At 33.9% G+C, this 24,571-nt stretch overlaps 1 protein-coding gene across 1 annotated transcript in view; it reads right to left on the minus strand.

Annotated features, from left to right (window-relative positions):
• LOC120625079 (glutaredoxin domain-containing cysteine-rich protein CG31559-like) overlaps nucleotides 1-24,571 on the minus strand; it is a 113,507-nt gene that overhangs the window by 88,160 nt on the left and 776 nt on the right. The window lies entirely within an intron of this gene.

Below are 24,571 nucleotides of genomic sequence, written 5' to 3' on the forward strand. Positions count from 1 at the left end.
AGCTATTTATGACAGAGCTCGTCCGATGAAGTACTATCGCCATGCTTATTTATGCCGCTAAGCAGCATTGCAGCAATGCTGTGCTCCGGTCAACAAAATGGTGTTGTTGCAGATGTTATTAGCCTCATTTGCCTTTTCTCGTTATCACCTATGCCTCGATTTTATGAAGACTGGTACTTTGTATGACGTGTATCTAGCATGCCTTGCGAGTGTTTCTCTGTTAAATTCTCTGGTAGCAATAGTTTCCCACTAACCGTCAGTTGGACCATCCTTTTTCCCGTCGATTTTAACTATAAACAAGGTAAAAAAAAATAGCGTGTCCGTAAAAACAAACGAGTTGGTCTAATTGTGACAGTCAATTTCACGCGGGCAGCATTCGTGAAACACTTTGACATATTTTCGTCAAAATGTCGTTGCTGATCTAAGCTCTAAAAGCACACGCTGTCTCTCTTATAGCAGACAGTGCTATAAATGTGTAACTGGATTTTATTAGACTGATGATGTTGATAATACAGGATATCTAGACGGTCGACTGGCGCAATGGGCAGCGATCCTGTTTTCTGAGTCCAAGGCCGTGGGATGGATTCCCACAACTGGTAAATGTTTGTGTGATGCACATATATGTTTTTCACTGTCTGGGTGGTTATCTGTATATTATAAGTATTTATTTGTTTTATTCATAATAGTATTCATCAGTCATCTTAGAGCCCATAACACAAGCTACGCTAACTTTGGGGCTAGATGGCGATGTGTGTTTTGTCGTAGAATATTATTATTATTATGTAACTATGATTGATAGACGCTTATCAGTTGAGACAAAGTAGTTGACTAAATCAGTATTGAGACCGTGGGGCACCTGCTAGAGATATCCATAAATTACGCATAAAGAAATAATTTATTGTGTTGCTTAGTCATAAAGAAACAGGTCAGAAGAATTTTTAAATACGCAGTATTTTTATTCCGTATTCGATGTGTTTTTCCACGGAATATAATGCCAGGTTTCCATATGCGTTTTACCGACGCTCGATATTCACATGTCTATTCGAACGAACTCAATCTGTGGAATATAGCACGGATATAGGTTGCATCCTAAGCATGTATATATGGCTTTTTATACTGGGAAAATATCCTTCGGGATTTCCAGTAAGTGCATGAATATGGAGACAAATGATGCTAAAAATTAGCTTACATTTTGATCATTGTATATTTCGATTAATTAGTTAAGATCTTCGATTAATTAAGGTCTCGGAAAATTATCTTCTGCAGTCAAGAGTAGATAAGTATTTTTCTAATGAAATAAAAACACCTATGTATGGGGACTCAGCTTAAACGTAGCTTGCCGACTAAATGAAGAGGTATCACATTACTGATGCGATTATGAAACATTAATAGGCTAATATATATCTTTTTATGTTTCTTAGCAATGGTTTATGTAATACAGAATCGACAGGTTATTCACCTCAAGAGGTAAAAGAAAGATTACGATCTTAAGTAGGTATAATAGATCTACAAGGCTAAGTGATGGAGTACCTACTAGGAAAGCATAAATAAAAGTAAATACTTGATTAAGAGAATTGATACTATGAAAGTTTCCTTATAACTCTAAGAAATCAAATCAATCAGTTGCCAGAGTATTCAGTGAACCCATGCCCAGTGAAATGTGAAAACAGCTGATGTTTTGGTTTTAACTACATATTTTTTATGGAAAATCTGTACAGTTATTTCTCTAAAAGTGTTTATATCAGTAAAAAGTATTTAAACAAAAGGTTTTTTCTTATTAATATTGATATATTCCTTAAGCTTAATAACCCCTTCCCAACTAGTCTTCTATATCTAGTATAGAGCTATGTATGCAATATGGTAGACTAAGATCCTTAAGAAACCTGCTACCTTAAGAATTTAACATATTAATAACCAGTGCAGATTAAGTATCTTATATTTTATTTGAATGTATTGTAAAGGTCTGACTTAAAAATGCGAGTAAGAATATAAAAGAAACTTTTTAAAAGTAACTATTAGGTATATCATTTATATATATATATATAAAAATTCATCGCAGTTTGTTAGTCTCAGATTCAGTGATTTGGCTAACTTAGGTCTTGAAATATTTGTGGTAACTAATCTAGGTTTAAACAGTGAGAATATATGGAAAAATTTGAAGGAAAATACTAAAATCCGCCATTCTGTCACCATCCCAATATGTAACAAAGTTCGCCGGATCAGCTAGTAAGGTATAAAAGTAACTATTTATTAATAGAAAATACATCAGGTAGAATTGAATTACATGTACGAGTACATTACGAGTTCCATTACAATCATTAATATAAATTTGCTAATTTTAACATTGTAATTTAACTTTTATAATTATGGTTCTAAGGTTCAAACGTTTGAACGGTAAGCGGCAATAAGTTATGAAGTCGTGACTGCTTATTTAATCGAATCTCTTATTAACGGTGATTGGTAATCAATTTGTCCGTATGTCGCTTTCATTTAATCATTTAGTATATGCATGTGTACGTTAGGGTTAGTGAAGTGCAGTGACATGATAAAAGTGAACTTTAAATTATAGTTAGAGATTGAGCAGTCATTCGATATTTGGATTACATATCCAATGAGTAGTCCGCATTTTTAACTTATTACACTCCAAATTCAAGTTTACTAAACTAGTAATGAAAGTAGGTAATAAATAGTAATAATAATAAATAGCATTCAGTGTGACGCTTTATTGTAGACTGATCCGTCCCCGCGACTTTTTGCATACAAATTTTCATCCCTAAATATACAAACTTAAAGGTAGCGTTTTAAAAATAATTAAGTTGAAGTATTTCTTACAAAAGGATTATTCCAACAGGGCTGTAATGTATAATGAGTGTTGGAGGTAAGTTGGCGGTAAGTTGTCGGACAATTTTCTTTTCCTTGTCAAAGCGTCAAATGTCTGTCAGCATCCAATATACTTAGTTTTTGTACAAAGCAAACTGAGGTTTTTTATATTATCATCATCATCATATCAACCCATTACCAGCCCACAACAGGGCCCGGGTCTCCTCCCACAATGAGAAGGATTTAGGTCCACGCTGGCCCAGGATTGGTGGACTTCACGTGCCTTTGAGAACTTTATGGTTAACTCTCAGGACTGCAGGCTCACGATGTTCTCCTTCACCGTTGATAAGCAAGCAAGTGATATATTAATTACTTAAAAAACGCACATAACTTAAAAAAGTTAGAGTTGCTTGCTTGGATTCTCGCAACTCGGTCCCCCGAAAGTGCATATTTATGGCTTTTTACGGTATTTCATTTGGTGCTCTCAATCTCTATTCTTAAAAGGACGAGACAATTAAGGGCTGATAATCTGCTAGCCCCCATTTTACCCACCCAATTTCGGATGGATTTAAGTGAAACCCTTTCTTAGCCGACAAAATCATCCATTAAGAAACCTACCTTCTGAATTTTAATGACCCTAAGAGAACCCATAGAGAAGAAAGACTTTAGCTCCAATTTATTATCTTGCGAAATATTATAAAAACAAAATTCTAATATGGTTAATAACTAAAATAAAGCAGTATTTCATATCCTCGTACTGTGTATAGTACATTGCTTTTCTTTGCAGTGCTTATGTGCTTGCCAGCATCTGGGTGTGAAACATATTTTTAGCGCTACAAATATCTTAAAGACAAGCGACAAAACGAGTTTGTATTATGAAGGCTATGAACAAGGCTTTCGACCAGTTTTAAGAAAATTAATAAGTTTGCTGTTTACTAGTTTACGCGAACGGGTTTTGCTTTATTATCAGGGTTTTTTTTAGTACTTTTTGTTGCGACAACTAAACGCTATAAAATATTAATGATATTTGCTATTTCTTCGTTAAGGGTTGGTGAGCAGTTCCTTCTGATAGTTGTCACAATTAGTGGTTTCTATAGACATATTGGAATGGTTATACAGTAGGTATGCTTGTTTAACTTGATTGCTAATGGAAAACAACAAACGTAGTGGCAAATCTCGATTAAGTGAGATATCATTTCATGGAGGACGGTGTAAGTTAGTTAAAGAATATCAGCCATTTTATGAGCTTACATATTAAAATTGTAATTAACGGCTAAACTCACGTGGATTTTGTCGGAGATTGTCCGACTAGCTTCGAAACCATTCGGGTCTCTTAGTTATGTGAGCTGACATACTATGTTACAACAGGACTAATTCTATTAATAATCCGAAACAATCAGACAAATCTGTTCGGACATTCAAATTTTTTTTTCTTATCACCGCAAAGATCTTAAAAATTTGGCATATATGTAGTTATACCTACAGTGTCTAGTCACAGTGACAGCACCTTTCAAGTGTAAGAGCGTGACAAAACACTGCATTACAATTCCGACGTTATGCCACGTTCATTAAGTACCTCTATATAATACGCTAAGCACGTTTCGCTCCGATACCAGTGCCTCCTCATCACAATTCACAATTGCCAGTCATTAGAACATGTACCAGTCATATTAATTTTCGGCTAAGAAAATATTTGTAGCGAGTTATAAACTCTCTTGCTTAACAATAACAACATTTTATTTATCAGGTTTTAACGTCATTATAAGGACACGAAAAACACGTTTGAACTAAAAAAGGTTATTATTTCATTTACATTCACTATTCGGTACACGTTTTTAAACAGCGTTATCAACTCACTCATTTACCTTTTTGAATTATTTTTTTATAGATCCGAAGCATTCATCTAAAATAAAACTGACGAGCGATTATCGATTATGATTATAATTATTAATATGTAATAAGATTAATATTTGAATGTTTCAGCATCTAGGTATCTACTTTAAACACTGTGAAGGTAAATATTTATAAGACTTTAGTCGTTTCTAAGACTGAATAAACAATCAGAAAAAAACTTAAATCAAAAATAATAATAATTTTATTGAAATCTCATTGCATCTCAAGCGTCGGATCGGATATCTATATACACCAAAGTAGGTCTATATATATTACTAGCTGTTGCCCGCGACTTCGTCTGCGTTTGATTTTGTTTTTAAAGTATTCAGTATCGCTAAGCCTTAAATGAGTATAGTTGTATATACATATAACATGTGACTGTCAATTAATTATAGACAAATAATTAGCAATAAAATAAAATTGTGACTTTACTTAAAGATCTAAGCTATCCTATCTCTTAAGTTGGACCAGACTGCTCACGGTGTGCCAATTTCATTTAAAATCGGTTCAGTAGTTTAGGAGTCCATCGCGGACAAACATCGTGACAGGAGATTTATATATATTAAGATGAAGTCTTTATAATTTTTTGGTCATCTTCATTAACATCATATTAACGTATTGCCGGCCTATTACAGTAAATGGCTATCCTCCCACAATGAGAAGGGGTAAGGTTCAACACGCTGGCCGACGCTGCACCATTGGTGGACTCCAGGCACCGTTGAGAACACAACGGAGAACTCTCAGGCATGAAGGTTTCCTCACGATCCTTTCCTTCACGGTTGGAGCAAGAGATATTTTAATTAGGTGCGTGCTGGGATTCGAACTCGGCCCCCGGAAAGTGAAGTCCAGATCCTACCCACTGGGCTATCACCGCTTCGTTTGATACTTGAACTTAATTTTATAAGAGTTTGCACAAAGATTAGCATTCTACTCTCAAACTACTTTCTCTTTCTTTTTTGCTCTCGAATAGGTCCCACTAAAATTTAATTAATTTTGGTTACGTAGGTTATTATTATAAACATATTTAACGATTTTGTTATAATTGTTGTAAAATAAACGTTATAACAGGGTAGATGTCGTAGATGTCGGTAGAAAAGACAAATTCTAAGTGGACGAAATTGAAAGTAAAAAAAAGGTTTATTCCAAATAAAATTCAAAAGCGCTTATATTGCTTCAAAGGTGTATTCACCTGAGCAGTGAGTAATGGACCGGAAATGCTACCTGAGCCCATCCATACTTTCCAGGACATTGTTATGAATACATCTGCACAACGTAACTTCACATTCTAAAATTTAATTAAGCCAATACCACTCATATGTTGTTCGACGGTGAAATCAATATCCTTTGCCTATTTTACAGACATATTTTCATAAAAGACCTGTATACATTCAACAAAAACATGGGACCCTGACAATTAAGCTTGGAACATCGATAGGTTGGGATTTTCAAGGTTTGGAATTTTTATACATATTAAAGGTTTGGCATTGCAAATATTTATCGTCCCGTAATGTCATTGATATATACTAAATAATTTCCATTCCCGCGTCACCTTAAGGATAAAAGGTATAAACTTTAAGTTTTGCTTACGTACGTATGTGACATGCAAAAGCTTGATTTTAAATGTTTATATTTTAATATTCTTCAATAGTAGTAAAAGCAAATACAGTATTTCGAAAGCGGACGGATAGTAAGACGAAAGAAAGGGTCAATGGACATAACGTCATAAGGACTAAGATATTCTAATGGTTATGTGTCTGATTTCTGAGAAGAGCAAATCATGCTTGCATAGCAAAAGTTTCATTGCATTGATACACGATTTATTTTTATATAAGTGTTAACATCTTTGTTTCATACCTACGTGTTAATGAAGCTCCATGTAAATGTAGCTCTTATTACAATGCAGTAAATCCTTACTTAAAATTAAATTAAAATTCATTGGTCTGGGAGCCAGCATATCGGAATGAAACCACAAAAGTTGCATATTCCTATAAAAAAGTTCTCTAAAGACCGCCATACAAAACCTTGCGTGCCATATCCCAATGAACCGCGTAACAAAAGTACCACGGCTTTCTCTATTAAATCTGACCGAATAAAGAAATCGATTATTCAACATGGGCATTAAGCTTGGCGAGTCATTAATGACATAGTTCGTAATTACGCCTCATTAGTGTTACGTATTACTCAATGGACGTTGTGAGTTGCTTTCAACGTCAGTCAGTTATTATTGGTAAATGGAGTCGGGTAGGGATTCTGATGATGAAATAGTGAAATTTATTAGTACCTCCCTTCTGGTAGTTCTGTCGTCCTCCCTGGTGCAGTGGTGAGCGCTGCAGTTTTATAAGTGTGAGGTCCCCAGAAGGGGCAATTTAGGAATTTATAATTTCTGATTTTTTTTTTCTTGGTGACTAGGTACCATCCTAACGATAAAAACGTGCGGCTAAGCAATTTAACGTTACGGTACTATGTCGCGTAGAAATAGATTTCAAATTGATTTTAATAGTATTAAATTGAGATTTCATTATCGGGAGAGGGTTTAAGGGTATAGAGGCATCTCACTATATATACCGGAGATTTTAACGATTATTGCTGGGATAACAACTGGGACTGACGGCTTAAGATTATCTTCAATGTTCAACTTAGTTTCATAAATAGATACTACGCAGAAATAAACTTTAGGACGCCTAGTTTACTATATGGTATTACCGTTTAACAAGAACTATCTAAATCTGAATCTAAAACTAAATAGCGAGCTGGGGAATTGGAATATAGTATTCATGCTACATCTTTTTTTGAGGTTATTATACAACGTGTAAATAAAAACCGAAATAATACTTTGCAGGTTTTAGAGGTACATTATGTACTATCTCTCAGACGTATCTGTGAAACCGAAAACCTAAAAGTTCTTTAACAAACCACTGCCATTGTTTTTACTTAAAGAAATCAGATACAGCCCTAACATCACAAGCAAAATTAAAGTCATGAGACTTCTGTCATAAGTAAACACTTAGAATGTTTTGAATTCGTTTGTATGGAAAAATAATTATGCTTCTTTTGATTTAATATTTTTACAGGGTTAATAATACTTTGCAGACTTTAAAGGTACATTATGTACTGTCTCTGATACTTATCTGTGAAACTGAAAACCCAATAGTTTTTGAATAAACCACTGCCATAGTTTTTACTTAAATAAATCAGATACAGCCCTAACATCACAAGCAAAATTAAAGTCATTAGTTACTCCTGTCACTTTATCACGCGTCGCGTTGCGTGTGCCGGTCTTTTATGTTCAATAGGGTTGCCATAAGTAAACACTTAGAATGTTTTGAATTCCTTTGTATGGAAAAATAAATAAGCTTCTTTTGATTTAATATTTTTACAGGGTGATCTTCCTTATGAAATACACTTATGCATCCTTCAATATTATTTCGAAATTCTGTTACACGTTGTATACTAAGCAAAAACAAATCTTATCTACTTGAATCATATTTTTAATGAACTTACACATTAACATCTCGAAATACATTATTTTTTATTAAATCAATTATATAAAGGAAGTGGAGCTTAATTCTTAAGGTCATACCACAACGCTTCGTTTCACAACGATTTTTTTTTTAACGGCAGTTTTTATAAACAATAGCGGACGCGAGCAACTACGTCTGTGTAGAATTTCTAACATTCCGATTGATCAAGAAATTCCGCGGTGCCTAAGCCCGTATCCAGAATGCAAGATGCAGCCATACCTTGAAGCAAATTCAAGTAAAAATACCGTATTTATGGATATAGGTAACTTGTAACTAAAAATGAAAAACTTTTTTATAAACCTTTATTCTCTATTGATACTTTTGGTGTTGGAATTAATAAAATCTGCAACACTTGTTTCTTATTGTTAACCTATTACCTATAGCTCTTACTGACGAATTGGGACGTTTACAGTATAGGCGGCTCTTACGCTCATCATCATAAAGCTATTGCCGTCCCACTACAAGGCACGGGTATGTGATACCAAGTGTTGAGGATATAACTTATATAATAACTCTTCTTGTTTTATTTTTATAACACGCATCCGGAGTGAGCAAAGAATGGAATATTCTTCCCAATTTTCTTAATTTATTCTTTCAGTAGTTCACTTTATAGCTATACATTTATAACTGTTAAACAATTAAACTAAGGAAGTAGCGATCAATTTTTCTTGCCATATCACACGGTTCCGTGTGCCGACGTGTTACGTGTATTAAAAAGGACATTGTTATGAACTTATAAGTTTTAATTGATTTTTTATTATAAGTTTATGCACGATTATTATTATCGGTGGCCTTCTAGAGTCGTGAGCAGCGCCGGGTGATCAAACGTAACCGATTCGCGGATATGTTGTCATGCTGCGACTCAGCAAAAAACTGCTTAAGTACGTATCACTTGCGATACTCGATATACTAGGTTCTAGTTCTAAGATTCGTTGAAATTGAAACTTAATATTCTCAGCCTATCAATGTCCAACTGCTGGACAAAAGCCTCATAGGAGACCGAGATGTAAAGCTTAGACGTATTTTTGATCACATTTTATTTATATCCCGATTATCTATCTTGTAATGAGGCCCGCTTCAGCGGGTGCACTTCGACCCTCCAGGATCTTTTGTGCTCAAATATCCCGATTAACTAATGGCTTATCCTGGTCTTGATGCACGCGGTTGGATTACATCAATATTCTTACTTCGAGATGGTATTAAAGAGATCTAGGTAGAACACTATAGTAAAAATTAAACAAGATAATGATTTTGAATGTTTCATCATGAGAATGGGCTTATGATTTCCGTTATAGTTTTACATTATACTATAAGAATGATGAAAGGACCTTAAACCTCCTGTATTTCGTTCAAAACTTTTACCTGCGAAATTTCGGATGTAATAAATGAGAAGCGTTTATTGATGTTTCTTTCCTAAATATTAGTCATATTTTCTTTGCGGTTTTCATTAAATAACCAGTGCAATGCAAATGGGCAAATATTAAATAGCAACTCTTTGTTTCTGAAGCGTATATAATTGTAACAAAAACTCTTCTAAATATAACATAAAGGGACAAATGAGCCGTGTTATACCAATGCCGGAATTATTCATTGTTACTGTCAGTCCGTTTCAATGTTCTATTGAGAGATATGACAGCGTTTTAACTATAAATGCATAGATAATGCAATTAAATAAACTGCTATTTTAAATACTAGGTTTGGTTACTAACGGTATCCGCGAGAGCAGACCTGGGAAAATAAATATCACGGACAGTTCCAGCCAACCAATTTCGGGGATAGGCCCAGGAACAGAAGAAGAAAAATATGAGCTTGGCACCTCCCCCGCTTTGCATATTGCGGATTTTAATACTTGGATATAATGGGTCGTTGAAGATTCGGCTGGTAAATAATAATGATACGAAGGAGACAATAAGATCATATCGTGGCAAAGGGGCGTTAATTTTCACAGACTCATGACGGTCAACGACAGGTCGTTCACACTTCGCACACAGTATTGGCATATAATAAATTTGGGACTTTATTCTACGTAACTGTAAAGTGATGGCGAACTGTTGCAACTGCATGTTGTTCAAGTGCTTGGCATGTTGAACTGTTGATAACGTTTAATATGAAAAATACAGATGCAGATGATATATAAAGCCAAAGAGTTTGTATGTTTATTTGCTTTAAATGCGATGATCTCAAGAACAACAGGTCTGATTTAAAAAATTCTTTCAGTATTGGTTATTTCTTTCGGTATTTTCAGTATAGCCAATTAATCGAGAAATGCTATAGTTTATATATCATCACGTTAAGACCAAAAGGGGCATAGCACCAATGAAGGTTTTTTTTCAAAATTGGGTGTTGTTTTTACTTCGCGGCCGCAGCGTTGTTTGCGTTAAAATTTAGATAAAATCAAAATTGTTCCCCTTTAAAAGTTCTAAAAGTCTGTGACAGCATGTTTATCTTTTAAGGTTGACTTATACGCGGACGAAGTCCCGAAGGATCGTAAGTAGGTTATTATGAATTTCTAATCACATTGTCAAGTTATAATTTAAGCGTGTCCTATTTTAAGCATCAGTCAATTAATGATTTAATTATTTCATAAATGTAATCATTCATCAAATTCATTTATTATTCGTGGGTTCGATTCCCACAACTGGAAAATGATGTGATGAACATGAATGTTTTTCAGTGTCTGGGTGTTTATCTGTATATTATAAGTATTTATGTGTATTATATTCATAAAAATATTCATCAGCATCTTATCTTTGTACCCATAACACAAGCTACGCTTACTTTGGGGCTAGATGGCGATGTGTGTATTGTCGTAGTATATTTATTTACTTATTTTATATTTATTAAAATCACTTTTGAAATCACAAATATGTTTATTTGTAGTGACTTACTACGGTTTTGTCCACCGATCCGCGCTGTGCCAGCGCGGTGGACTAAGACCTTAGCCCCCCCCCATTGTTGGAGGAGACCCGTGCCCTGTAGTGGGCCAATAATGGGTTGATATGATGATGATGATTATGATGACTACGAAAAACAGATGCTAGTTTATGAAAATCAAAGACAAAGATTTAGAGAAGGTACTGTATTTTTTTATCTATCTGAATATTTAAAATTATACCTTTGTATTGTACACGGAGTGGAACGTAACAGTAATTTAACAAAGAAACCCCTGTTTTAACTCGTTTATAGACAAATAAGAAAACTAAGTAATGAAGTTGCGAACAGCAATGATTTCCTTATTAGATACTTATACAGTTTTTTTACATGCGATTACTAGTTATAGCATCTCGTATACCCAGTTGCAACGGATATGTCGTAGTGACCAAGAATCCAAAGAAAAACGTTCCGCAATTAATATTCATAAGGCAATTATGGTGACAAAAGTGGCCATTCCCTTGGTAGGTACACAAACCATGTAAACAAAGTTTTAAAATGACAAACGGCCACTTTCACTGAAGAAACGAATAATAAAAGAGAATTTTGAGCTCGCCAGTTGGTGCGTAACGGAGTATCTTAGGCTTAGGACTCATTCTATAAATATTCAATAGACGCCTTCTATTGGCCAGTAAATAATTAGGTTGTGTTTTTTTACATTTATTCTACTAAAGACAGGTTAAAGTAACAAGGAAAACTGTATTTTTTTGTATATATCAAACCAAGAGTATTCACAAAAGTCTTTATAGTCTAACTTATCACATTCACACAGTCTTAACTAATCACATTCTCTTATATATAGGTATAATTTATTTGGTTATATTTTATTTCTTTCTTCCTTTCTTTTCGAGTTTGGGTTAGTATACAGATCATAAATATTATGGTTAGTTCTTAACCAAATTCCGCTTAACAGCTTGCAAATCATTTATATATAATAATAGAAATCATGTCAAATTTTTGTCACACCTTATCTATAGTCATTAATTGTATAGTAACTTTTATTCATTAAGAATTCCTTTAAACGAAGCAAAGTACCTACAATTGCATTAAGTTCATCTCGGTTTTCGATAGAAAAAAAACACAATGTGTACTTATCTTTACTCTGTGTAGTCGGCAAATAGGCTGCGAATATCGTGAATGTATCGTACAACGTAATAACTACCTAAGTATTATGTTGGTAATTGTCGGACAAAGCAGAAACAGATTTATTGTTTCGCAGATATAGATGTCATAACTCCGCGCTGTAAACGAAAGATGTAATAAAAACACACACAAAAACTCTTTTGTTTTGGCATCTAATGAAAACCTCTGTTGCTGTTGAAGCCTTTTGTTGGCAAAACAATTCGCGAATATTATTTATCATTAAATAAAAGAACTGGTAAAAGCCCAGTGGGTAGTGGTGGTGGGACTTCGACTTCACTTTTGGGGGGACCGAGTTTGAATCCCAGCACCTCTAACTTTTCTAAGTTATGTGCGTTTTTGGAACTCAAATAACACTTTCTTTAATGGTGAAGGAAACATCCTGAGGAAACCTGCTGGCCTGAGGGATCACCGTAATGTCCTCAAAGATGTGCGGAGTCCACCAATCCGCTCTGGGCCAGCGTGGTGGAATACAGTCTTAGCCCCTTCTCAATTCCCATTTCTCTCTTTTTTAAATTCTAATAAGTAGGAATCCACCAATACAATCAAGAATCACAACGTTCTTTTAAAATTAATTTTATGTACAAAAAACAAGAGGGATATTTTGAATATTTTTTTACGAGATCTTTTGTATTTGTCCTATCACAAAGTCCGGGGTATACCTATCCCCACGGACTTTGTGATCCTTAGTTGAATACGCTTAAAGGGACTTCTGATGGCCCTTGGCAACCTCTAGATAATCACAATCATTATTAACTTTTGAACGTCAACGTTCGGAGAGTTTATTCTAAAGCATACGACTGTTCTAATGCTGATTGGTGGGCTTTTAAAATTATCACATGCCATGATAATAAATCTCCAAGGCATGAGGATGGTCACCAGTTTTCATACTCATGATATTGAGGAACTTTTTACAAATCCAATACCTACTTAAGAATTCTTGGCCCGATACGGGAATCAAACATAGTGCTCAACGATCCGCATCGAACATGATAACTAACCGACCAACGAGACAATTTAGGTAGGTATTTAAACCAATAATGCAGTGTGACAAGTTTCGTAATCCAGGGGTTGTGCTCTAATAAAGCCATTTCAGAAGATTTAGCGATTACCAATTCAGCGGTGAAATACAGCATTCTTGGCAACATTCCACGTGGATATGATTAACATAATAATTAGAATATACGTTTAGGAATGTTATAAAATAAGGCCTACTCGAGGATTTATTTGAATTGGTATTTATTTAAATCAATCAGGTAGTTCAGCAATCTTTTCCTCGAGAGTATTAGAAAATAACGGTAGAACAAGATAATGAAGACGCTCGCAATAGACTTTAATTTCACTTCAAAATTCAAAACACAAATGATCCCCTTACATTCGAGCTCCGCCTTTTTATATCGTTGAATGAGTAAGATTTCAGACAGGTGTCAATCATCTTACTATTTCATTAAAAATCATTAAAGTAGGTACGTTGTTATTGTGTAAATAATATTTATAAACCATAATATTATCAAGTTTATCAATTAAAAATCACTTTTATATAGCCATTAAAATATTATATTTAAAAATAGCACACGTGTTTGAAACTATACCCTGTATTTAAATTCAAGTAAATACAATATTATTATAATTTAGGGAATAATTTATTTATTTATTATAACTAATTTACACAGTTTCTTATAAGAGTAATTTGTAAAAGTTTGATACTAATATTGTCATGTTAGTTTTATATAGGGATTTTTATAAAATCGCAATACGGTAACAGCCTAGTGGTTATAGTTTCGGCGTCGCTTTTGGTGGGACTGAGTTCGTTGCTCGGCGCGCACTTCTAATATTTTGTTAGTTTTTGCGTTTTACGTAATTGAATGTCACTTGCTGTAACAGAGAAAGCAAACGTCTTTAGGTAACCTGCATGCCCGGGAGTTCAACAAAACGTTCTATTCTTCTTTCACAGAACGGTATGGAGAAATATGTCATGCCAATCTGCACTGGGCCAGCATGGTGGCCAACCTTTTTATTCTGAGACGAGATCCGTAATCACCGCCACGCATAATTCTGATTGCACAAAAATGCCTCATCCAACACTTTGTACATTAACGGTGGGTCGTTATATGACCAGTTTTTATCATCGGACCCTTAATTTAAAGTTACAGAGGCAAAAGAAAGTCCAGGATGCCTAAGGTCAACAACCTTGGAACCTGTTGGACCCGCGGCAGTCCAGCTTTTATACAATATGCTGTAATAAAGTAACTTTAACTTGTAAGTGGGTATGTATGGTATTTTTGAAGGCAAAACTTATCTTTGTTATTGTAATTTTGAAGAATATAACTTTTGAAGATTAAAAATAATGAACTAGTCGCAGAATTATTAATTCTACTTAATCCTAACTTGAGGTATAACTAAGGAATAAGACATAAATTTACTGATTATAAAAAGTATAATATAGATATTAAAATAGAAGATTAACTGATAATTAAATAACAATTAAAAACCTATTCACTGATCTAGAATACCACCTAGAATTAATGACATTCTTTTTGAAGTAGGTTAAAAATACAAATGTCACAGGAATACACACACATGCATTGAAATCTCCAAGTACGAGTTGATTATAGTTCTAGAGAAAGAAAACCTCAAGTTTTAATCGTATCAAATTGCTTTGCTTTTACTTAATATTGTCTGGGTACAAAAGGCAACAATTCGTTATTTTATTACGAAACTACGACATGTACACGCAACGGTTTGGGAAACGCATACAATAGTTAGTGGTAAAGGTGTGGTTGAATCGAAAAATTTCGACAATCGCACGCTCGATCGACCGGAGCGAGTGAAATTTTCCATGGTGTTCTCTTCCTATTGTTTGCTCTATTTAAAGGTAAAATAGTGCAATTACCTATATAATACTCATGAAGAGAGAAAATCCTTTTTGAAACATATTCTTTATTAAAAAAGTAAAAAGTATGTATAATACTGACTTTAACGCGTTAAAAATGCCTTAGTTAGTAATGGTATTTCTGAACCTCGAAAAGATCTCAGGATAGAATATTTAATCATGATCATAGCAAATTAAGCTTATTTCTTTGAATTTCAATTAAATTAATGTACATTGTGCTAGGTTAATCCTTCATATATTAAAAAAATATATTTCCCGCCCATTATAAGTATTTTGCTTAGAATTATTTTTTGAGAAAAATTCTAAGTAGCTTCATACTACTCAGTGCACCTACTTAGAAATTCTTCTCGCTGTCATTATAGTGTGAACAATGGCATGTTTTAATATCTATTGTTTTACTGAAGGGCTCAGGTTAAACATAAACCATTCCAGTGCAGACGTAAATGATATTGTCTGGAGCTTTTAAACTTATGGCTTGCGATTAGGGTTGTCTCGGTTATTTATTGATTCTATTTTGTAACATTGGTTTTTTTGATGTTTTATAGTTTTTTTTTAATAATATATCAATCCCTCTCTCGTTTTCTGGCTTTTTACAACCGACAGACATAATGATTTATCTTTACTTCTATACTAGTATTACATAGAGTAAAGATTTATTTGTTTCTTTATTTGTAGTCGATAAACATAATAATAATAATTCTCTCATCATTGGAAAGCAATTTTATCCAAAAGTAACAAAGGCTGTATGTAGAGGCTTGAATTCAGTAATAATAAGATTTCAGCCTCAAATTACAGCCTTTGTAAATCAATCCCAAAAAAATACAATAATTTGCGGCCACTGTCTAAATGGCCAATAATTCAAAAATACTTGTTCTAGGAATATCTCTGCTGGGATTTTAAAAACATTCTAACATAAAATAATTAAAGATCGACATACAGAAATAGTTCGATAGTTTGAAATAAATATAATATTTTATAGATTTACGTATAATTTTAATAGCAAATCTAACCTTCGGATAACCTCAAATAATTCTATACTAATTCGCACTGTTGAATATTTAAGATATTCAATATGTTAAACATATACAGCAAAACCAGATTGAAATTTGCAAATCACTTCGAGAAATGTTGAAATAAATGGCTGTCCTTGATTCCGCTCGGACCCTGGAGCCAGAAACAGGTTCCGAAGTCATAACTTTGAACCTCCATCGATGCATAAATTTGCCGCCCAAGATGGATATGATAATTGCATTCCAGGCACGCTGAATCAAAAATAGTATAATCCCCAGGTTTATTTTACGACTTACAAATATAACTATAGTAAGTGCGTCATATTATGTGCATAAGATATAAATTTCTTGTCACGTTATCTTCATTTGGATATGTACATACTGATCATTGAAAGACTTTGAGTATTTATCTTATTATTATTACACGAACCCCGATTTGCATACGGGCACGATTTGCTATTGCTTTGTTAGATATTAATTCGAGATCCGAGGTACTCTTGTATAAGTTATTGAATTAAAAAAAAAAATATATTATGTAGCTTTAGATTTTTCCTTTCGATAATCCAGAAAAATATGGAATAATTCATGGAGTCATCGATGAGAGCAAAAATTCCATATTACTAAACAATTTAACATTTAAAAATCCTTCTTAAAAGTAAGATTTTTAATATCATAGATTGATTAGAAAACAATGAATTAGAAAACAATGATTAGTTACTTGATTCAAACAAAAAAAAAAGAAGGAGTCGTAGTCATGGTTTTTGTAATTTTATGGTATTGTCGTATTCAATCGTGGCTTAACATTAAATAAAAACAATTGAAAAAAAACAAAACAGAAATAACCTGTTTTTTATGCAAATATGTGTAGTAAAATATACTTCTACGACAGAAGAACGCCAGTGAACTGCTAAACTAAAAATCAAACTGAGAGTTTTTTTTCATTTGGCTATAAGCATTTTTCTCTATTTTATCTTGCATTCAATTTGTTCCTGATTCTTCTGTATTTTCATTCATTTATCCTTATTTACATAAACCTAAAACATAATTTTTAGTAAAGTTGTTACCCTTCCTTAGTGAAGAGCACACTGGGCTCGTAATCCCATAATCATATTCAAACACAGGTTGTTGACACGCAACCTGCCTAGTAAGTGCGTATAATCTCTATCTGACATCTTGATTATACGATGCGTCTCGTATTTAGCGGAATGCAAATGGTACATTGCTAGTGCATTAAAATTATCCTCTGCACATGCATATAAAGTTTGCTTAATTATTTTATGTATTTTCTACTGTAACCTGGAGCTTTTAATGTTTATGTTGTTTGTACTCTCGAACAACATACGTGAAGCCACACGAAGCTATTGTGAAGACCTAGATGCAAGTTATAGAAGTTTCGTGAGAGATTTAATCTAATCAGAGAGGTTTTCTTATCCTTCAGTAGAAATATCAATACATTGCATTGAAGAACTCTATCCCGGTGGCTTGCAACATGGCGATTTGCGCAGGCGCTTGAGACCCCCCTAGCATCCGCTTTTGCACGCACGTCTAATGTTGGACTATTTATTTGCTATCAATAATATTAATTTAAATTCTTGATTATTCGATTAAATATTTATGAAATTTTCCATAAAACCGTTGATTACGTAAGGGGTATATTCTCGAACGTGAGTAAAACCACTAATGAACATACACAATGTTATCAAAATGGCAGTTCACATAAAAAATACACGAGCTTACCGCTTACCCATTTACCTGCTCGTAATTCTGATAAACAATGATTAATTAATTTCAATTCTTTGTACCTATGTAAGCGATGATTTTTATCAAATAGAATCAAAATAACGCTTTATTAATTCATATGAGCCTATATACTTTGATAGATTATACATTTTTACATCGTGGTCTGACGATGGTGACTTTAAACACCACCTGACACATTTATTTTACTAATAACAAAATACTTTTTAATAAAAGAAATATGTCATGTGGCAGGAGGAATTATTTTAGTTTTAGTTAATATTTATTACACTACTACAACATTGATGTTTTCCAACCGCTGGGCGTTGTATTTGTTCTATAATATATTTCATATAGATATTTCGTTAATACCACATCCATTATTTTTTTATAATGTAGGGAACAAGAAAGATCGGTGACGCGTATCCTTGCTCTTTCTTTTTTTATTCCCGGGTTCCCATCGAAACCTTACACGGAATGGTTCAACCGAGACGCTTATAGCTTTTAAACTTACCATAAACCATTGGTGAGGAATTCTAAATTACTTCAATTTATTTATAGGTGTTTTAATTTAAAACATTTAGCTGGTATTTACTTTTTATTAGGTAATACGCATGAGTTGATTCCTCTTCTTTATGCTATGGTGGTGTTTTTTTATTATATTCTGAGAGAGCATACTGCAAATCATTGTAAAGAGATTCAAAGTCTGGAAATAAAATTGACTTGCTAGATAAGACTAACTTCGTCTGATGGTAAACAAGACCTTCAGTATAATTATTGCACTACTAATTTTATTATAAGCTTATTTTCAATGAGGGCTAAGATTAAATAGCGAACTGAGACGTTGCTCAGATTTATTACTTTGGGGTTAGACCAACGTCGATTTTCCAACGTTATGCCACGTTTAATTTTAAGAGCCTAAAATTAATTGGTATCTTAGGTATAAACGTCGGTATATACACACTTGTCTGAGAGAACATTTAAAATGTAAGAGCGTGCCCATCTGCTTAGTCCTTAAATTAACACTATACAGAAAAAAACGCACAGCCTATACCGTTAATAAGTAATTAAGTTTGTAATATTATGACAACCCAAACACTTGCGTGGGGTGCACGTTCGTTAACAACTTCATTTATGCAAGCGCATGTTTCGTGGTAAGTACTTGCTTAAGTTGGCTTAAGCTATATCCGCCATGTAGAAATAAATGTAAAGCTTTTTCGCTTTTAAGTTAGTCCGGCGGGTCGTAACAATGATTCTTATGTTAGTGACTACAACCGGGGTCGATGGCTTAACTTGCTCTCCGAGGCAAAGTCAATTTCTTAAAATAACAACTCTGCTAACAGAAGAATCCTGAAGGGTTACCTAGTAATTATTTATAACCAAACCATATCACAGTTTATACCACTAGCAACGAGGTTCTACAGTACACACATAAAGACAGTCATGATGAAGAGCTGTGCATTATTTCAGGGTTTAAAGCGTTTTTGACAAACAAAAAAAGTAGAAGTAAAGCCCCAGGAATCGAAACCAGGACTACGTGATCCGTGCCGCGTGTTAAATTACACGCTAAGAACTAGACCAGCTATTTAAAATATAGTGTGTGTACATAAATGTTTTACATTTTAAAATTACTTAGTAGTAGTAGGTATATTACTACAATTATTACGAACTAGGCTGCTGTGCTACCTCGTTTTGAAATACAAGTCATTATAGAATAACTGGAATATTGACATGGTGCTTTTATATGTAAGATGATACGGTGTGTACAGGATGTTTGGATTTACATCAAATAGGTCAAATGGTTTGAATAACGGGTTGGTTTTTTAAACCAATTTCAAAAAACACCCGTTTTTAAATCCAGGTTACTATATTTTAGTTTTACATCTCAGATCCCGTTTCCCAAAGTAGGTGTACAGGGAAAAATGTTTGTGAAATAATTATAAATATTATGGAAACGGTTGGGTCAACGGTACTTGACTGTTGACAAGGTGCTATTAAGTATAAAATGAGTCAGTTTATACATGATGTTTCGATTTACATTTAGATGATTGGTTTCAAAAAATGTTTTGAAAATAAGAGGTTTTCTATAGTATATAATACTAGTTGCACTCGTCCACTCAACGCTGTGAAATGGGAAAAAAAATTAGCTAAGTACTTTTCCGCTCATCAGACTGGTTTTTCTTAATGTGTAAAATCAGTTTTATGTAAAAATGCAAAGTTCTGTAAACATTTCAATTTCTTTGATCAATTTATTTTTGAGTTTTGTCGAAACATACATGTAGATGATGGACTTTTATAATAGATCGTCGTATCCAATCCTTCGAGCCAACCCGGGATATAAACTCAGGATCTCTTATCTGCACTCTAAACTGACACCAACTTCACAAACAAATTCCTTTTATAAAGTCGTGAATATGATAAATTTTTAAACTTATCGGTCTAGTTTAAAGAATGTGGGACAATGCTTGCTTTCAGTTCACAGTTTCGTTTTATTTTAGTAGTGAAATTTTATACTATCGCGAAACTTTTTTGCTGTTTAGCGAAAGTAGTTTATATGCTTACTCCGGAGTTCAGACTTCTGTGAAATTTTATGTTATTGTTGGTGTAATTTTACTATTCATTTTACTCGGTTTGTTTTCGGTCTCTTAATGTTGTCTTAATTTAAATAAATCTTATTTTTATTACTTTTTTCCTATCTTTAAAACATACTTCACAATAAAAGGATGTGAAAATCTTTCATATCCTTTTATTTGCATTGTTGCATTTTTTTCAATCACTAGTAAGATATGTTTAAAAAAACAGAAAAATTGGCTTATGTTTGTTAATAGGTGCACATTATAGTAAATTCTGTAAATATGAATATTCCTACATGTAATAAGATATCTCGCCACTTTTATCTATTTTTCGAACAGAAGCCCACTGCGGCATCTTGAGACGTGCTCATTGGCTTTTTCGAAACTAACATAAATAGTGAAACTAATCCAATTCGTAGGTGAGACATAGTTATATTACATACACTTTTTATGGTATGGTATAAGATAGTCATCTAAGACATAAAGTAAAGTTTTAATTGCTAGACCAAAATAAACAAAAATATATAAATGAAAAATGTAGAAAATCCCTAAAATTTCAATATTATGTTCATAATTTTAAAAAATATTTATTTTATAAAAATATATTGTCCGCCATTTTGTGGCAGAGGCCATCTTGGACCGATCTTCATCAAACATAGCTAAAAACTCCCAGACCCCCAAAAACATACACTGACATGTCAAACTTATAACACAGCAAGCTTTTTGTCGCAGGAAAATCTTCCCATTGTAAAACGAAAACTACACCTAATGAAGAGTAAGGTGATAAATAACTCAACTAGTACATAAAACTGAAATAGATTTTTTTGTTTAAATATTATTCATAACTTCATTCAAATTGCGGCTATAACACTTTCCACTCGAGTATGCGCGTGCGCACCTTAAGTGTGAGAGCTGGGTATGAGTGACCTCATGCATACGGACATAGATTTTCATACATATTTATGTTTTATTACTTACAATATCGTCACAAAGTACAATATACTTTGTAATACTTAAATAGAAAGCCCGACGGTTTATATTAGAAAAGAGTATGATCATTACCTACTTGGCTGATATGACAATATTTAGAGGTAATTCCGCAAACTTATCGTCATCAGTGTAGGCAAGCTTTGGGCAATTTCGTGTCATTATATTATCTTCATCATTAGCAGCCCAATCAGATGCCCATAGGTTCGGAACACAGATGTTTTCGAAAGTTCCAACCTTTTTGGGTATGGTGTAGACCAGTGGCGTGCAGAGGGTATGCACAGGGTATGCAAATGTTATAAAATAAAGAAAATCTCCAGTAGGAGTTATAAATACTTAAGGGTAGGATTTTAATAACTCTTATAATGTCTATAGTTATGTTTTTTAAAACTCGGACAGGAGATATTCACACTGGTGTAGACAATATCAATAGGTTAATTAGTATCAGTGGCGTGCATAGAGGGTATGCAGAGGGTATGCAGATGATACAAAATGAAGAAAACGAGTACGAGTACGAGTTATAAATACTTAAGGGTAGGCTTATTATATTCTTAAGTTTTTTAAAACTCGTATTGGGGATTTTCTTTCATTTTATATTATCTGCATACCCTTTGCATCCCTCTATGCACGCCACTGATTAGTATTAGTAGGTTATATTATGGGATTCATTCGTTTTTTTGCCCTTTCAATTTTATTATTATGATAGTCACACATAATATAGCAATTTTATTTGTTTAGCAACATTGATTTGTACGGAGTAGGTACGAGTTTATATGCCCGCTACGTGGTTTTACGGAATGACAATTGCTTACAAGTAAAATGACCATGTGTATTGGTGTCAATGTATAGAATATGTGATAATGTCACAACAAAACGTGATAAATGCTACTTGTTACATACATACTTCTAGTCTTTTGAGTTTATTTACAACGCTTTAACGTACACACGCACTACTCTATTATTGATATTGAAATAGAACGGTTTTCTAGAATATTTTGGTTTTATTGCGCTTTTTATTTTGTCATTTTTTTCTGGATATTGGGTACGTCTTATAAGGGTTAGATACCATTACAGAAACTATAAAGGGCCTATCAGTCCATAAAAACCAGTAATGGATCAGCTCGGCTACGACCCGGCTTCAGTTAAGACAGTCCTCCCAAACTCACAAACCAGAATTGGAGCAACCTGTTATAAGTATAATTCCCGTATAAGGTTTTCTATGCCCAACAGTGCCATATGACAGACTCATGATTACGCATTCTCAATTTATATTTTTTCAATCGTGCGTTCGTTTGTGGGTTCCACGCGTTAACTATCAACCAATGTTTATGAAATTTAGCGTACACGCTGTCAGGTACATAAGCATACACATCAAAATTTCCTCGCGAATAAAGTCGCGGGCAATGACTACTGCATATATATGTTAGTTGTATATGTTTTGTGGATTATTTGCGTGTCAGTGCAGTTGCAGTGTCCATCACCCGGCACACCACCACATGAGAAAAGCGCGATGGGTCGTAGCCATTCTGAAGAGTCATCAATAAGCTGATGATGATGAAAACCAGTGTGGTTTTATCAACAGAAACCTGCAGAAGCATGTTTAGTTTTCACTGCTCGCTACCTAAATTTAAGAGGTTCTAAACTTTCACTATTAAATGACTTTACAACTGATATTAAAATCAGTGTAAGCCAACGATCACTTTCTATGTAGATAAATTTAATGGTGTTGGGAAAGATACATTTTAAAGCAAACCTCGTCTCTACTATAATAATTTTTTAACAGTTTACGTGTTGGTTTATACGCGTGAGACTATTGGACTTATCAAGATTAAACTTTCGTAGTTTGGAGATGACTTCATGATTGAGATTATGAGTTTTAGAATGCCATCAAAAATTGTTAAAAGAACCCAAATGAGTGCAGTCCATGGCAAAAGCTAGTTCATTAAAACTGTGCATTATAATTGTAGTTACTGTAAACCAAAGTGATTGTAACAAACATGTAAGTTTGTATACTGGTACAATTGTAACTGCATAATGCATAGCAAGCGGTGATAACCCAGTAGTTAGGAGTTAGAAGGCTTGACTTTCGGGGAGCCGAGTTCGAATCCTAGTAGTAAAACATCGTGAAGAAAGCTACATGCCTGAGAGTTCTCCATAATGTGCTCAAAGGCGTATGACGTCCATCAATCCGCACTGGGCCAGCGTGGTGGACTAAGACCCAAACCCTTCTCATTGTGATACATGTGACCCGTGCACTGTATGTAGACTGTAGTGGGCCGGTAAGAGGTTGATGTAATGAATGCGTAAGTTATAACCAAAATACTAAAATTGTAGAAATAAAAAATGAATATTAGCTGTTCATTATGTAAAGTTCATTAATCATAAAAAAGTAGGGAGCATATAAGAACTTTTAAACGATGAATTATTATTCTATGGTAGCAGATAAGATCTAAATAGATTCCTTTACACTTCATCTAACGTAGTCTTGTTTGTTATGATTGAATAATGATTTCCCATAATGAAATTGAATCTTTGGTGTCTAGCAGAGCGTGACCTGACGGCAAGTAGTGAAAATAACTGGAAGTGGCACATACCGAGTTTATGTTAAATGTTTGTGCCACTAAAGCAAGGCCTACTTAGAAATGCAAAGATTCTCTCGGCATCTTAGCGATTTAAGTTTGCATTGTTTTAAACTCATATAAAATTTAGCTCTTGGTCTAAACTCAGATATTCTATGAGAGTGGAGGCCGGTATTGGGACATTATTAGCTTAGGTTATTCATTGCACTCCAAGTTAACCCTTGACTTCAATCTAAAATCGTAGCGGGTTAACGTGCTAGGGATATGCCAGTAATATCAAACCTATACCCTTATCGGTTTCTGCTTGACGTCGTACCGGAACGGTGAATCGCTTGACAGCACGTTTTTGTTGGCAAGGTAACCAGCTAAGGATGAAGGCCCAGACCGGGCCCGAGAAAAATCAGAATTTATTTATTACCCAAATTGAGGCACTGAAATGTCATCGGTCGGTAATAGCTTACACAGATTATTCAATGCATCTTTAGGG

Source organism: Pararge aegeria, chromosome 7, assembly GCF_905163445.1.
Source record: "Pararge aegeria chromosome 7, ilParAegt1.1, whole genome shotgun sequence".
NCBI classification, from domain to species: domain Eukaryota; kingdom Metazoa; phylum Arthropoda; class Insecta; order Lepidoptera; family Nymphalidae; genus Pararge; species Pararge aegeria.